This window comes from Brassica rapa, chromosome A01, assembly GCF_000309985.2.
Source record: "Brassica rapa cultivar Chiifu-401-42 chromosome A01, CAAS_Brap_v3.01, whole genome shotgun sequence".
Lineage (NCBI taxonomy): Eukaryota > Viridiplantae > Streptophyta > Magnoliopsida > Brassicales > Brassicaceae > Brassica > Brassica rapa.
Window position 1 is genome coordinate 14,007,252 of NC_024795.2, and position 17,579 is coordinate 14,024,830.

General features: G+C 43.4%; 1 long non-coding RNA gene across 1 annotated transcript; it reads left to right on the forward strand.

The window, feature by feature from the left end:
- The first annotated feature begins 5,190 nt into the window (after positions 1-5,190).
- Positions 5,191-15,798, forward strand: LOC117133441. The gene is made up of 3 exons (XR_004457228.1): positions 5,191-5,729; positions 14,932-15,366; positions 15,552-15,798. It is a non-coding gene; the product is annotated as an uncharacterized LOC117133441 (long non-coding RNA).
- The last annotated feature ends 1,781 nt before the right edge of the window (positions 15,799-17,579 follow it).

Below are 17,579 nucleotides of genomic sequence, written 5' to 3' on the forward strand. Positions count from 1 at the left end.
AATCATGACTGAAGATTGATCTCAGGAGCACCCGTGATGACTTCATCAATAATAGTTGGTGAGATGAAACGAATGAGGAATGGATGATCAGTTATCTTGTATATGCTTGAGCACCTTGCAACCTCAAAATGATCGATTTCACAATAGAACCGGCTTTCAAAGATGACATGTAATGATTAGCACGTCCGGCGGGAATAAACCCATGATTAGCACGTCCGGCGAGAATAAACCCATGATTAGCACGTCCGGCGAGAATAAACTCATGAATCACAAAATCTACAAATAACATTATTCAACAAAGAATCGGAAATCAATTAAAAACAATTATGTTAAATAAGTGTGATAGATCGAAAATTAACTTACCTTTTCATCAAGGAAGAGAACCGTGATTCCCATAAACTCACTGTCTTTCTTGAAGTTCAGGGAATCTCAGAAGCCGAGGAGGCCAGAGGCTATGCTCTGACTACTACGACCAAGACGAAGAGACTCGAAGATTAAGTGACGGACGCCGGGGATGCTGGTTTGAGGAACTGGAGAGGCAGAAAGATGCATTTTCTAGAAGATAGTTAAAGTTAAAAGGAATCAATGAGTTTTGTGGAGATGCATATTGGGTTCATCAAAGATGAGAATCATATATATAGGGTTTACAGAGGGGCTAAAAATCATGAACATTTATGATCAAGTGATTTAAGATGGGGAGATGAAGAGTTCACCGGTGAAAAAAATAGATTACGAACAGTCACACAGCGCAACTCTGTAACTCAGACTTGTCTAAGACAATGATGAAAAGAACTCTAACTCATGTTAAACGACGACAATTTACAATATAGGAAAATTATAATTGTTGCAAATTTGTGTTTTTTTTATATATCGTGATGAATCCCATTTAAAAATGAAACCCATAATACACTTGTAGGCTCGACCCTCAGAAGAAGCCGAAGAAAGCAAGGGCTTCCGACCTTTATAAAAATATATTAGTTTCGACCATCAATGTATAAAATATTCTTTAGTTTAGTGGTATAAATATTGATGTATATATCTCAACAACTTATGTTCGAGTCATGGATTTGACACTTTTTCATAGTTTTTAAAAGTAGGACCTACAAAATGCTGATGTGGTGCGCCGAAGAGTGAGCAGCACAATGGCTCATTATAACGTAGATTCATCATTAAACGTCGATCTAGATTAGTGCTTATTTCAATCCATTAACAGTATAATTTTATACATGTCCATTTGCAATAAGATAATACATTTTTCATATAAACTATAGTGTATGTGGGAATTAAAATTCGCACTGTCGATTTCCGTTTAAATTGGAAAACTAGGAAAACCCTAATTTCCCAGAGGACCCGGATCTCTGCGAGAGCCAACGACAAGTGACCAAATATATACGAAAATCATGAAAAGATAACAAACGAGTTTAGAGAAAACAGTAGATCTTATGTCGAGTCCGCGTAAGAGCGTTGCGATCATTACAAGAGATCATAAAAGCTTTGGCCGCAAAGGCTGTCAGCGAGTTACTTAGTTCTAACGGCCTAATAGCTCAAACCTAGTTTAGTCGCAGCTCGATAACAAAAGACGAAATAGATACAGAAAAGGTTTTTGATTGATTTCGGACTGAACGTTGTTGAAGGCTGCCTACGTACCCCTTTCGACGATCAAGCCGAACGTAGTTCAATTGATAGAGGTGGACAAGAGATCGAACTGCCTGGGCGAGTTCGTCTAGTAATTGCGTGCCAGTCATAGAAACCAAACTTGTCGAGAATAAAGCCTAAAGTTTCTAAGTGCAGAGAATTCCGAGTCTAAAAAGTTCCCCCCCCCATGTCTCTCGCCTAGGACTCCTTATATACTCGCTCCAAGGTCGGTTTACGCTTTTACTCTTCTGTCCTTAAGCCATCATAGCAAAAAATGGAGATATTCCATTTTTTCCGATCTTCGTAATTATCTTCAAAATTCCGTATTTATCCGCGGAAACTTGACATTTATCTTTCCTTGCGAACCAAGCGTAAACCATCCTACGGTTTACGGGCTTTTGGTTAAGAAATCGTAAGATGGTCCTCGAGTCGTGCCTTAGGTCCCTTTGGGCCGTATTCCGACTCGAAACGTTTATTGCGACTTCTTTCGATAAAGAACAGACTTTCCGCGGGTTTTACCGCAAAGTTTGATCGATGATTTAGAATGGCGGAAAACATGAACTGAGTTCGCTACGGTGTTCGGGAGATAGCATCGAAGGATAGACGAGAATGCATGGACTGGTGTCGTATCGATGTTTCGGAAGAGCTCGGTCGCTACGCAGCGACCGAGCGGAACGGACGCTCGGTCGCTACGTAGCGACCGAGCTGTGTGCATGCTTGGTCGCCGCGTATCGATCGAGCTTGGCTTGTCTGCGGTCCGATTGCCATACTCGAGCTTGTCCGCGGCTGATTTGGATACATGTCTGTTGCCTTCGGACAATCGTATTTAGTGGTTCGATTGAGATTTAAACAAGATTCTACCGCAAAGCTCTTCGTAAAGATATCTTTTCGAGGATTACTTTTCGTAAAAATGTTCATGTTGATTTTTACGGACTTTCAGATATTGATTTCATCGTAACCGATTTTGACCCCAACAGTGTACAAATATCAATACTGGTACTTGTATGATGTATAAAAACTGATGCATGTATGACATATAAACCGAGAAATAACTGCGGTTGATAACTATATAATTATATATACATGTATATTAACCAGAATATGGATGGTTTAATGGTCGATTTCCAGTGATCTCAAATTTATGCCTAAACCCGTTATCTATATAAATAATAATAGATGTATGATGTATAAACCCATATATAATTACCAGTACATTTATGCTAAGTTATATCAAAAATAACATTTATGTTAAGTATAAAATATGCTAAATATTAAATATTGGAGTTAAAATCGGTCACAATGAAATCAACGCCTAAAATATTCCGATAAAATATTCTTTAATTAAATACAAGCCGGAAATTTCAAATTAACTACACCACACATAAGCCGACTCGGACCATAAATAAGAATAAGATAACAAAGCTCCATGTATTTCATCGCGGACCATAAATGAAAGAGTTTCTGTTCAAACATGAAAAGATCAGAAAATGTTCTTGCGAAGGATTTTTACGATAATTTAGAAGTTTTACGCAACAGTCTTGACAAAACAAAATTTGAAAAATTTCCGCAGAAAAACCTCTCAAGAAATCTATAAAAATAATCTTTCGTAAAACAATTTTCGGGAAATCTTTGAAGAAAAACCTATGTAAAACAAATCAAGTGTTTTTGAAAGTCTACAAAGCGATCAACTTAGATAATGAAGAACAGAAGAAAGGAACCAGCACCCTTCCCACTCACTCAAATCGCCACACACACTCCCTCACTTAGCCACACAGCTTCACATTGCCACACACACTCCCTCACTTAGCCACACATCTTCCCATCGTTACACACACTCCCTCATGGCTTCACTTCGCCACACACACTCCCTCACTTAGCCACACATCTTCACATCGTCACACACACTCCCTCATGCCTTCACATTGCAACACACACACCCTCATGGCTTCACATCGCCACACACACTCGCTCACTTAGCCACACAGCTTCACATCGCCACACACACTCTCTCATGGGCCACACACACACAAACACACAAGGCTCACATCGCCTCACATGAGCTCACATCACCTCACACGGGCTCACATCGCCTCACACAAGCTCACATCACCTCACATGAGCTCACATAGCCACACACAAGCTCACATCGCCTCATAAAAGGCTCATATCGCCACACAAGAGCTCACATCGCCTCACAGAGCTCGTCTCATTGCCACATAAGGCTCACATTGCCTCACAAGGCTCTTCACATCGCCACACAACTCTTCTCGCTCCTCCTGATCGCCACAAAACATTCTCATCGCCCACAAGGGTCTCATCATGTTCTCCTTTGAATCTCGGTCAAAATTTCTTTCGTTTAGTCTCAATCGGAGTTTAGTTGAGATTTTACAAAGAAAACAAGCATGACGTCGTTTTCTCATAAGAGTTCAAGTGAAACGTCAGGGTGATATAGGTTAACTTAACACCATAATATCCTCGACTTGATGAATTGATTTGGTTTGGTTCATAAGACCAACAACATTTTGAAAACGTGCAGCAGACAAATCGATGATTTCTCCGAGAATAATCGTAAAAACACAATGAAATTCCACTTATGATTTAAAACAAGAACATTCCCAAATTACAATGACGATTTATTCGATTTGGATAAAGGTAAATGTAAAACTTCCAAGATAAACATGGAAATCAAGAAGATAATGAAAACTTCCGTAAAGAGATAAACTCCAATCAGGGGCGGAAATGAAAAAAATGGCCGACCTTAGAGACATATATAAGGAGAGCCCAAGCGAGGAGCACGGGGGAGACACAAAAAATACATAGCAACTTTAGCACTTGGAGCAATTTTTAGGAATTTTTTTTGTTTTTGTTATTGAGCGACTCGACTAGGTCTTAAGGTCTTAGGTGGTTAGAACTAGAGAACACGCTGACAGCTCTTGCGGCCAAGGCTTTTTCAGCTGTTGTAATGCTCATACACATATCCGAAATAAGATCATCCTCTTTTTGCTCTTAAATTTCGCATTGTTATTTTTCGTTTTGTTCATTGTTTGATCGTTTGTTGTTGACTTACAGAGAATCTGGATTCTCAAGGAAAGTAGACAGCTTTTTTACTTTCCTCCAATTACTAAAATCAACATTGCGAATTTTTGTTCTCACATTAAACACGTTTCACATGACCTCAAACGAGCAATTATATATCAATGGTTTGGTTTTATAACTATTTTCTTGATCAGTTGGAGAAATGAAGTCCAAACTGTCTAAATGTTTGACGCCAGTAAAAGCTTCTTGAAAAAACGATTGCAATATTTTATGTTAGCTAAGTATTAGGCAATTTGGTGGAACACAAATTCTTTTAAGAAAACTGAGATTTTTTTTTGTAAGTTGATTAAAATAAAGTTTATTATGGTTAAAAGTAAAACAAAAAAGAAGGAATGACATTAAGCGTAAATAAAAGCTTATTTTAGGGGTTAGTTCATATTTATACTTCAGTTATAATAGAATATATAACATCTCACATCGATAAAAAAGAAAATTGAGTTATATACATATGGACATGCTTTGCATATGTTTACAGAATGCTAGAGAGGAGAACGGATCCACCATGTGCGTGCACTGCCGCTGGCTGGGCTTAGGCATTAGACCAACTCCATCGGTCGGTTGAGGAAGGGGTTCTAAACCCAAAAAATGAAAAAAATAAATCAAAAATGGTTTTATTAGAAAGAACCGCTGCCAAACTAAGAGAGTTTAGAGTTGGGTAAAACCCCATACGTAGCAGGAGCGTATTGGGCGATGCATTTTACGGGAAATAAATGTCGTCTCTTTCTCTTTCTCTTTCTCTTTCTCTTTCTCTTTCTCTTTCAGTTCATCTCGACATCTCTTCGCCTTCGCTTTTTCAAAAATCTCCGAGGGAGACGATCTTTCATCTGTTTGTTCGTCGATGATCATGACTCTCTCTTGTTCGATTTCCTCGAAATCACATCCTCGGGTCTCTCTCTTCCTCGTTGATTCCGTCGAAACCTCGAATGGAGATGTCGTTTGATTCGTTTTTTTCTTCGTCGATGTTCTCCCCCAGACTCGTGCATGCAATCACCATGAAAGTCCGTTTCATAAAGCTTTTTATTCCCGTGAATTTGTGTCACACCCGGTTTTCTCAAAATAATATAATTGCGAAAAATAACAAAATAATAAATACTGAAATAATAATAATCTTCATATCATAATATAAAAGTCAATACGATACCACAAGGCCTAAAAGCCCAACATCGATAACATCCGAAATATAAAATACAACATAAACCGAAAGTCTGAAATAGGAAATAACATAAACGATAAAAGTCCAAAGGCCCGATAAAGATAAAAGCGGTAAAAGCGATAGAAGCCCAAAAGCCCAATAGCACCGGTCCAATAATCACTCCTGCTCGTCGGTCTCACCTGAAAGGGGGAAGAGTGAGGGGTGAGCGATAGGTGAATCGCCCAATGAGGTATGGGGGATGCTACCCCGAAATCCATGGACCCGGACATAACACCCCGAATAAATATAATTTAATTCTAATACATGTCAAGCACGGCACCTAAAGTACCCAAGCAACAAACAATGATCCTAGCGAGGCGCGCTCTCGCCGCCCACTAACAGGCCAAACAACACTTCCGAGAGAGTGCTCGGACACCGCCCTCAGACGATTTATCGACCACACCAGACTACGGTCCAGCCGGTCGACTGACTGGCCGTAGCCTCTCATACAATCCGGCATACAGAAGTCCGTCTCTGTATCCGGCAAAACAATTCTAACTAAGAATTTACATTAAGCGAAGCAATCAATGTTGAATCCTCTAACACCCTAATTCCGGTTTAAGCAAAGAACCTAATAACTAAACAAGCAATGACAGACTCGATTTCAAGCAGACGGAACATATTAGAAATAAGATATACTTATTCGAAGTCCTAAGCCGTGTAAGAGGAGTTCGGGAATAGCCCCTCACCTTAGAAATAGGGAAATGTGGTATCTATGAACTCCAGCTGCTCAAATAGACTCTAAATCTGAAATCAGGGCGAAATTCTAAGTCAGAACGGCTTTCGAACGGTTTAAAACGGGTTTAGTCAAGATTTACGGAAAAGTCAACACGCTGGTCAAAGGTCAACCCGGTCAACTTTGACCCAAGCCGGTTAACCCTTGACCAGATTGGAATTGATTTAAACCAACCGGTTGAACTCAACCGAAATCGATTCCAATTGGACCATCCGGTTTACCTTAACCAACAATTGATTAATTAATTAATTAATCTATCTAACCGGTTTATCCTAACCGAAATCCAATTGATTTTAACCGGCGGTTTAACCTAGCCAACCCTAAATCAATTTAAACCAATCAAACCACCGTTTGACCGAGTGACCGAGTTGACTCACCGGGTCGACTCGGCCGAGTTGGCGAGTCGCCGGCGAATCACCGGCACTAGTCCCGGCGGCAACGGCGGAGGGTGGCGGCGGCTTACCGGAAAATCAGCGGCGGCGACGGCGGCGAGGCGGCGACGCGGCGGCAGCTTCTCGGCGGCGGACGGACGGCGGCCGATCACGGCGGCTCCGGCGAACGGCGGTCGGAGACGGCGGCGAGTGGCCGGAATGCGCGGTGGCTCCGGCGGACGGCGACGGCGCGTGCGTTTCACGCTCGCGCAGAGGCGAAACTTCGGGAGGCTCTAGCGGCTTCGTCCGGGCTCCGATTGCGGTGTGGTTGGTGTCTACGGCTTCGTCTCGACGAGAGGAACACGATGGTGGTCTTGCATGCACGAGATGATCAATGGTTAGGAAGTTATGGGCGATTTACTAAACGGAAACGAAACTGAAACTTAAGGCATGCGGTTTCCGGCAGTTACCTAGGGTGTTGATCGGGGGTGACGAGCTGAACGTGATCACGGCACACGGTTGCTCCGGCGACGAGCTCCGGTGACCCACTCACTGCAAAATGATCACACTTCTTCTTCTTAGTTCACTCTCTCTCTTACTCTTCTTTATTTTCTGAAGTTTCTGAAAAAACAAGGTGGAGGTGATGGTTATTTAAGGCAAAATACCTTGGACTTTTTGGAGTGAATTTAGGCCTCGCTGAATGTCAGATGGACCTGGGTTTGGGTCATGACAACTCTCCTCCACTAATAAAGAATTCGACCCCGAATTCGAGTCACCAAACTCTCCAATGACACCCTGAAACAGCTCTGGATAATCAATCCTCATTTGAAGCTCGGACTCCCAAGTCTCCTCCTGAATCCCGTCTCTCTCCCAACGGACCTTGACCAACATGGTCATCATACCATGATCTGCTTTCACTTGGCGATCCAATATCTATACTGGCTGGCACAACCCACGTAAACCTTTGCCAAGGTCTCTAGGTGGCTGCTGCAAAATGAGCTCTGGCTCTCTCACGACTTTCCTCAAAACCGATACATGAAACACATCATGGAAGTCTGATAGCTCTCCTGATAAATCCAATCGGTAAGCAACTGCTCCAATCCGCTCCAATATAGGATATGGTCCCATATATCTCGGTTTAAGCTTCTTTAGCTTCCGAGTCTTAGATCCTCCCTGAAATGTCCTCATTTTCAGGTATACCAAGTCGCCAACCTGAAACTCCAAGTCTTTTCGCCGCTTATCTGCATAACTCTTTTGACGGTCATGGGCTACCTTAAGCCGCATCTTGAGCATCTCAACCTGCTCGACTGTCTCTTGAACCATGGCTGGTTCTATCTCACGTCGCTCTCCCACTTCCGTCCAACAAAGTGGTGTGCGACAAGGTCTACCATATAGAGCCTCATATGGTGCCATCCCAATACTCGAATGATAGCTGTTGTTGTAGGCAAACTCGGCTAGAGGTAGATACTTCACCCAACTACCTTCCCAATCTAAAACACAAGCTCTGAGCATATCCTCCAAAGTCTGAATAGTCCTCTCTGACTGACCATCTGTCTGCGGGTGATAAGCCGTACTCATATGAACCTTTGTCCCAAGCGCCTTCTGGAAGGCTCTCCAAAACTCAGACGTGAACTTTGTATCCCGATCCGATACAATGCTGACCGGAACTCCATGCAATCTCACAATCTCGCTGATGTAAGTCTGTGCTAGCTGATCAGCTCTGTCTGTCTTCTTAATCGCTAGAAAATGGGCTGACTTCGTAAGTCTATCCACGACTACCCATATGGCATTCTTCCCTCCTGACGTAGTCGGTAAACCCGTCACAAAATCCATAGTTACCATGTCCCATTTCCACTCCGGTAATGGTAGGTTTTGCAATAACCCGCTAGGAACCTGATGCTCGGCCTTAACCATCTGACACGTCTGACATTGCGATACAAATGAAGCAACATCTCTCTTCATACCAGGCCAATGGTAATATCGCTTCAGATCCCTATACATCTTGGTATTTCCTGGATGAATAGAGAAACTCGAGTGGTGTGCTTGCCGTAAGATCTCCTTTCTTAACAGCTCATCATTGGGCACACAAACCCGGTTTCGGTACATGAACATCCCGCTGGAGGCTGTATGATAACCAATACTCTCCATCTCGATCTGCTTACGCAAAGCCTTATCACCATCCTGAGATTTGCGTATCCTCCATAGTAAGTTTGCCCGCTCTACAGCCTCAGCGCCAACTGACTCTCCTTCTACAGTAATTGCACATAATCTGAGACTAGCAAGTGTCCCAGTAAGCTCCTGGACCTCTTTGGTTCCCGATACATCGCTTCTGCGCCTACTCAAGGCATCCGCCACATGATTGGCTTTTCCCGGATGATATGTGATCTCCAAGTTGTAGTCTGCTAACAACTCCATCCATCTACGCTGCCTCAAATTCAAGTCCGCCTGCGTAAATACGTACTTCAGACTCTGGTGGTCCGTGAAAATCTTCACCTTCTCTCCATACAAGTATGACCTCCAGATCTTTAATGCGAATACAACTGCTGCCAACTCCAAATCATGCGTAGGATAATTGGCCTCGTGAGGCCTCAATTGTCGTGATGCATAGGCAATGACCTGACCCTCCTGCATCAGTACACATCCCAATCCGGTGCCTGACGCATCAGTGTAAACATCATATGGTATTCCTGGTCTCGGGAGTACCAAAACTGGCGCATGGGTCAGCTGCCGCTTCAACTCAGTGAAACTTCCCGAACATTCCTCTGTCCAATCAAACTTGGCGTCTTTTCCTGTTAGCCGTGTCATTGGCTTTGCAATGCTAGCAAAACTGTTGACATACTTTCTGTAGTATCCTGCCAAACCGAGAAAACTGCGGATCTCCGTCGCACTCTTAGGTGTCGGCCACTCTGAAATGGCGGTAATCTTCTCCTGATCTACGGCAACTCCTGCTTCTGAAACCACGTGACCCAAAAATCCAATCTTCCTCTGCCAAAAGTTACACTTACTTAGCTTGGCAAACAACTGATGTTCCCGAAGCTTACCCAACACAATCCGCAAATGCTCAGCATGCTCTTCTCTACTCCGAGAATAAACCAAGATATCATCGATGAAAACTATCACAAACTTATCCAGCTGCTCTCGAAACACATCATTCATGAGCTTCATGAACGCGGCTGGTGCGTTCGTCAACCCAAATGGCATCACCACAAACTCGTAATGTCCATAACGGGTACGGAATGCCGTCTTCCGCACATCTCCCTCAGCTATCGCAATCTGGTGGTATCCCGATGCCAAGTCAATCTTAGAGAACCATGAAGCTCCCTGCAACTGGTCCAACAACTCGTCGATACGCGGGAGCGGGTACTTATTCTTGATGGTCACTTTGTTCAAACCTCTGTAATCGATACAAAGTCTGAAGCTCCCATCTTTCTTCTTCACAAACAACACTGGTGCTCCCCACGGTGACGTACTCGGCCTGATAAACCCCTTATCAGATAGTTCCTCCAACTGCTTCTTTAACTCTGCCATCTCAGTTGGTGCGAGACGGTACGGAGCTCGTGAAACTGGTGCTGCTCCTGGCTCTACTTCTATCGTAAGTACGTCCGCTCTAGCTGGTGGTGGCCCTTTTAAAGCCTCAAAAACATCCTCGTACTCGGCGACCACTGGTATATCATGCAGCTCCTGCTGACCGTCCTCCTTAACCATCGAAATGGTTGCCAAAAATCCCTCTGCTCCACTCTCCAATAATTCTTCGGCACGCAACATGGAGACGATAGGAATTTCCCGGTGTGTCTGAATGCCCTCGCAAATGATCTTTCCTTCTTCTCTAGGGATATTAACTCTTGCCTTCGGACAATCCAAGACTACTCGATGTCGCGACAACCAATCCATCCCAAGTATAACATCGTAGGAGCTCATCTCCATCTCTGTCAAATCTCCGAGCAACTCGACTCCTCCAAGTAGAACTGGTACATCGTGATGAATGCCAACTGCTCCCAACTTCTCCGTGCCAGCAGTCTGAATCTGCTTAGCCTTCGGTTCGAAGACACCCCGAAAAGACCAAGACTGGACTAAGCGCGGACTCACAAAACTATGAGAAGCTCCCGTGTCGAATAAGGTATAAGCTGACTCTCCTCCAACCGAAACCGATCCTACACGTGATTTTTACTAACTACACATGACAACCACGAACCAAAAGACTCAAACACAAACAAGTATGGAAAAGTCTCATACCTGCTATCGGCTCAGCTCCCTGAAGATCTCCAACCGCAAACACTCGTGGAGCGATGGCTAGACGCTTCGGTGGTGGTGGAAGTGCCGCATTGCCCCTCCTCGGACAATCTCTGATGAAGTGACCTGGCTGACCACAGCCAAAACAAACCTGCGCCACTGCTGGTGCGGCAATCTGTCTGACTGGTGGTGTATCCACTGGCTTAACCTGACAATACTTCGAAATATGTCCCAGCTGACCACAAGTAAAACACCTAGGACACCTCCCACTATGGCGGCGACGACAACGGGGACAAGTCGGTAACCCTGACTGCTCTCCTCCTCGGCTATGGGACTCTGGAGCTTTTCCAGACTTAACATGAACTGCTTTGGTAAGTTTCTGCTCCTCTGCCAAACCTGCCTCCTGCTCGGCAGCTTTCTCCACCAAATCTCCCAATCTGTGGTAAGTGACTACCCGACACCTGTTGCGAATCTCCACTCGCATCCCACTCAAAAACTTCCTGATCAAGTCTTCCTCTGAAATGCCCACTCCAGCAAATCTGCGAAGTTGGTTGAACACAACCTCATACTCCCTGATAGACATCTCTCCCTGGCTTACATGCTCGAACTCGCACTTCTTCCTGTCCATAGCTTCCTTTGGAAAGTATTTCCTATCAAACTCTCGAATGAAGTCAGCGAAGGTAAGCCTCTCTGGCCCAAAATGACTCAATCGTATTCCCTCCCACCATATAAGAGCATCTCCACGAAGATACTGCATAGTCAATCTGAGCGACAACTCTGGTGGACACTCAATAATCTCCAGCTTCCGCTGCAAGGCTAACTTCCAATCATGTGCAGCTACAGCATCCACTGTCCCGCTAAAATGCTCCATATCCATGTTTCTCATCTGACATGTCAGCCTGTAGAACCTCTCATCATAAACCGGGTAAACATGAGGTCGCAGTGGTGGTGGCGGTAGATCCTGAACACCATGAGCAAACTGCTGAGCTGGACCCTGCTGCAGTGGAACCTGAGGAAGGGGAACCTGCTGAACGGGATCCTGATGATCATGCTGATCCTGCTGAACCTGAACCGGTGGAACTTGCTGAACCCGAATCTGTGGACCCTGCTGCACCTGAACCTGAGGACCCTGTTGAACGGCAGCCATCTGACGAGCAACCTCCTGAGCAGCTACTCGGGCAGCCTCTTGAGCGGCCTGCCTGGCTGTCTCCTGGGCAATCTTCTGAAGTGCCTCCTGAGCGGCCTGTCTAGCGGCATCCTGAACCATCTGTCTCAATGCATCCTGATCAACTGGTGGAGCCGCGGGTGGCGGAACTGCGGGCTGCTCATGCTCATCTACATCGTCTCTAACAGCTCTGGTGGTCTGGGCACGGGTGGTTCTTCTCCTTGGCGGCATCTGAAAGGAAAGCGAAATGTTAACTTACGCTCAACTTTTGATACCAACATTTCAGGAGAAGTGATATCGAACGGAAAGGTGCTATTTATTTTCGTTTACAAAATTCCCAAATCCCCGAAAATATTTGAAATCATCTAAAACCGTCTAAAACCGAATAAAACCAGGTCTCCAAAAATCGCCATCCCGGGTCGGAGCCGGGACGGAACCCCGCTCTGATACCAAAAATTGTCACACCCGGTTTTCTCAAAATAATATAATTGCGAAAAATAACAAAATAATAAATACTGAAATAATAATAATCTTCATATCATAATATAAAAGTCAATACGATACCATAAGGCCTAAAAGCCCAACATCGATAACATCCGAAATATAAAATACAACATAAACCGAAAGTCTGAAATAGGAAATAACATAAACGATAAAAGTCCAAAGGCCCGATAAAGATAAAAGCGGTAAAAGCGATAGAAGCCCAAAAGCCCAATAGCACCGGTCCAATAATCACTCCTGCTCGTCGGTCTCACCTGAAAGGGGGAAGAGTGAGGGGTGAGCGATAGGTGAATCGCCCAATGAGGTATGGGGGATGCTACCCCGAAATCCATGGACCCGGACATAACACCCCGAATAAATATAATTTAATTCTAATACATGTCAAGCACGGCACCTAAAGTACCCAAGCAACAAACAATGATCCTAGCGAGGCGCGCTCTCGCCGCCCACTAACAGGCCAAACAACACTTCCGAGAGAGTGCTCGGTGTCACCGCCCTCAGACGATTTATCGATCACACCAGACTACGGTCCAGCCGGTCGACTGACTGGCCGTAGCCTCTCATACAATCCGGCATACAGAAGTCCGTCTCTGTATCCGGCAAAACAATTCTAACTAAGAATTTACATTAAGCGAAGCAATCAATGTTGAATCCTCTAACACCCTAATTCCGGTTTAAGAAAAGAACCTAATAACTAAACAAGCAATGACAGACTCGATTTCAAGCAGACGGAACATATTAGAAATAAGATATACTTATTCGAAGTCCTAAGCCGTGTAAGAGGAGTTCGGGAATAGCCCCTCACCTTAGCAATAGGGAAATGTGGTATCTATGAACTCCAGCTGCTCAAATAGACTCTAAATCTGAAATCAGGGCGAAATTCTAAGTCAGAACGGCTTTCGAACGGTTTAAAACGGGTTTAGTCAAGATTTACGGAAAAGTCAACACGCTGGTCAAAGGTCAACCCGGTCAACTTTGACCCAAGCCGGTTAACCCTTGACCAGATTGGAATTGATTTAAACCAACCGGTTGAACTCAACCGAAATCGATTCCAATTGGACCATCCGGTTTACCTTAACCAACAATTGATTAATTAATTAATTAATCTATCTAACCGGTTTATCCTAACCGAAATCCAATTGATTTTAACCGGCGGTTTAACCTAGCCAACCCTAAATCAATTTAAACCAATCAAACCACCGGTTGACCAAGTGACCGAGTTGACTCACCGGGTCGACTCGGCCGAGTTGGCGAGTCGCCGGCGAATCACCGGCACTAGTCCCGGCGGCAACGGCGGAGGGTGGCGGCGGCTTACCGGAAAATCAGCGGCGGCGACGCGGCGGCAGCTTCTCGGCGGCGAACGGATGGTGGCCGGTCACGGTGGCTCCGGCGAACGGCGGTCGGAGACGGCGGCAAGTGGCCGGAATGCGCGGTGGCTCCGGCGGCTGGCGACGGCGCGTGCGTTTCACGCCCGCGCAGAGGCGAAACTTCGGGAGGCTCTAGCGGCTTCGCCCGGGCTCCGATTGCGGTGTGGTTGGTGTCTACGGCTTCGTCTCGATGAGAGGAACACGATGGTGGTCTTGCATGCACGAGATGATCAATGGTTAGGAAGTTATGGGCGATTTACTAAACGGAAACGAAACTGAAACTTAAGGCATGCGGTTTCCGGCAGTTACCTAGGGTGTTGATCGGGGGTGACGAGCTGAACGTGATCACGGTACACGGTTGCTCCGGCGACGAGCTCCGGTGACCCACTCACTGCAAAATGATCACACTTCTTCTTCTTAGTTCACTCTCTCTCTTACTCTTCTTTATTTTCTGAAGTTTCTGAAAAAACAAGGTGGAGGTGATGGTTATTTAAGGCAAAATACTTTGGGCTTTTTGGAGTGAATTTGGGCCTCGCTGAATGTCAGATGGGCCTGGGTTTGGGTCATGACAATTTGATTCCTTCGATTATTATTGCCAATTTTGTTGCGATGATGAGATTTGACTCTGTTTATTTCAGATCGATAGGGGAGTTGTGGTTTTAGCAGCGACGAAGGGACTATGGAGACGATGATGAACAGAGGCTCATGTTTTTTGCTTGTCGAATCCGATGACTCAACTCGCCAAATTGTCACTGCCCTGCTTCAATAGTTCAATTACAAAGGTCATTGCTTTACTCTATTTAATTGTTTGATGTGTTAAAGGTTCTTTCTTTGTCTTGATTTTGAAGTTTGAGTAGACTCTGGTTTTGATTCAAAACACTTAATTGATTAAATCTTTATTGTTTTACTCTGTTCCAAGTTTCATAAGTTAACTATAGTGTTGGGTTTTTATTTGAAATGACAAGGTTAGCTGTGTGGGTAACAGTAAAGGAGAAGAGACATGGACAAAGGTCTTGCTGGGAGCAGCAAGATACGGATCACGCGTCATCAAAGCGGATCAAACCTGTCAACAGGTAAGTACCAATCCTTTAATGCGTGTTTGACATTGTTTAAGTTGGGTTTAAATGGAATTTAGGTAGATACATTCAGTTCAAGACTGTGTACTTTCAGTTCAAGAGTTTTGTCTGAAATGATAAAGTTGAAGTTTTTGATCAAAGTCCACAAAAAAAAGTTATTGCTTTGTTTTGATTGGCCACAGGTGTACCGAGGCCTTGATGTTGGATCAGCCAAGCCATCAGGTGAAGACTTGTGACACAAGAGAAGACTCGATTCTGTAGTTTGCTTACTGGTGTCATCACTCTTTGTTGTCAAACATTTAGAACCCCATTGGGGTTCTCCCATTGGAGGTCAAAATATTAATTACCATTAACCAAGGTTCTTCAGCTTTCAAATCACCTTTTTAATTCTTAAATTAATCTGAAGAACCCATAAGAGGTTCCTATGGATGGAGGTGCTCTTAGTCTTAGTGAACAGCCAAATTTTGGTTGATTAATTATGGATTAACCATATGTTTTTTCCCTTCATTTGTGTTTTAAATTTGAAAAAAATATACCAAAAATTCGAGCAATGATCCCGACTCTCACGCCACGTGTGCACGCGCCTCCCTTTGCGGGGCTAACAATACTCTTGCATGCCTTTATAACAAAGAGATGGTCTTCTTCATTTCTCACATTTTCACAAAAAATACCAATAATCTTTCAAAATAAGTCAAGTCTCCAGAGTGTTTCGTAGTTTAGTAGTTGGTAGAGACCGTTCACGAGTGTCACGTGAAGGTCTATCATGATTTTATTTGGAATTCCTATTCGCTATGATCCGCTGCATTTACGGAGACAATGTAAAGAGTTAAAGAAAGAGATGCTACATCTCGACTCCATGGTCATGTTTATGAAAACATTTTATTTCATCTTTCATTGAATAACTTTTCTTACTATTGCCTTTCTAATTGTTTATTTCAATTTGTTTTTTGGTCTGTACAATATTAACTCGTAATTGCTTTCTCTCTAAAGCTTGGATTGAGTTTAATATGATGTGTTATAAAACGATTTCTTATAAGATTTTCTATATGTTTTTTGGTTTTCTATCAGATTTTTTTTTTTGCGATTTCCTTTTATTATCTCTGCAAAATGTTTCTGAAACTTTTCTTAAACGTTATAAATCATGAGTTTCCACAAAAACTTTCATGAGTTAGTAGTCTTTAGAGTATTTTGAGTCAATTTAGTTTTCATATGTTTAGATTCATTTCTATTTATGTGGGAGTTACTGGATCAATTATTTAAGCCAGATGGACTTGGAAAATAGTTGTGAGAATATGAAATGAAATTGTCCTACGGGTTAAAGGAAAAACCTATCGCTTTAATGAATTGGAACTATAAATAACCCACATTGCTGAGAGGAAGCAAAATTGAGCTGTGCATATATATGGACATGCAGAGCATGTGTTTAAAGAATGCTAGAGGGTAAAATGGATCCGACACGCGAGTGCGTGCGCTGCCATTGCCCGGCTAGTTCAACTCGGTTGGCTTGGGTCTTGGGTCTAGGTGAAGTGCCTTAGAATTCTTTTGGGCCAAGTTTTGGTTGATTAATTATGGCAAAACCATATGTTTTTATGCCTTCATTTTTCGTAATATACCAAAAAATTGACCTAAATCTTATCATAATTCCGGCCAACGATCTATCCCTCTCCGCACGTCGAGCGACGATCCTTAGTCTCATGCCATGTGCGCACGTGCCTACTTGTGGATCTAACATCTCTCTTGTCTGACTTTATGAATAAAGTGATTGTCTTCATTCATTTCTCAAGTTTTTCACAGAACAAATACCAGCAAACTCTCAAAGTAAATCTCAAGAGTGTTTCGTAGTTTAGTAGTTCTTAGGGATCATTCGCGAGTGCCGCGTGAAGGTCTATAATGGTTTTTATCCTGAGACTCCTATTTGTTATTATTCGTCGCATTTACGGAGGAAATATAAATAGTTAAGAAAAGAGATGTTACATCTCGACTCCATGGTCATGTTTACAAAAACATTTTATATCATCTTTCATTTTGTATCTTTCCTTAGTTTTGGTTTTATCTGATCCTTTATTTCAATTTGATTTTTCGACGCATACATAAATAGAATTATTCCACAAATAAATGCATTTGGTTTTCAGACATTTTAAGGGATACATTGCAAATGGGTATGAAATATTCTTCAATAGCGGAGAGGTATATTGTAGTTAGCAAATTCT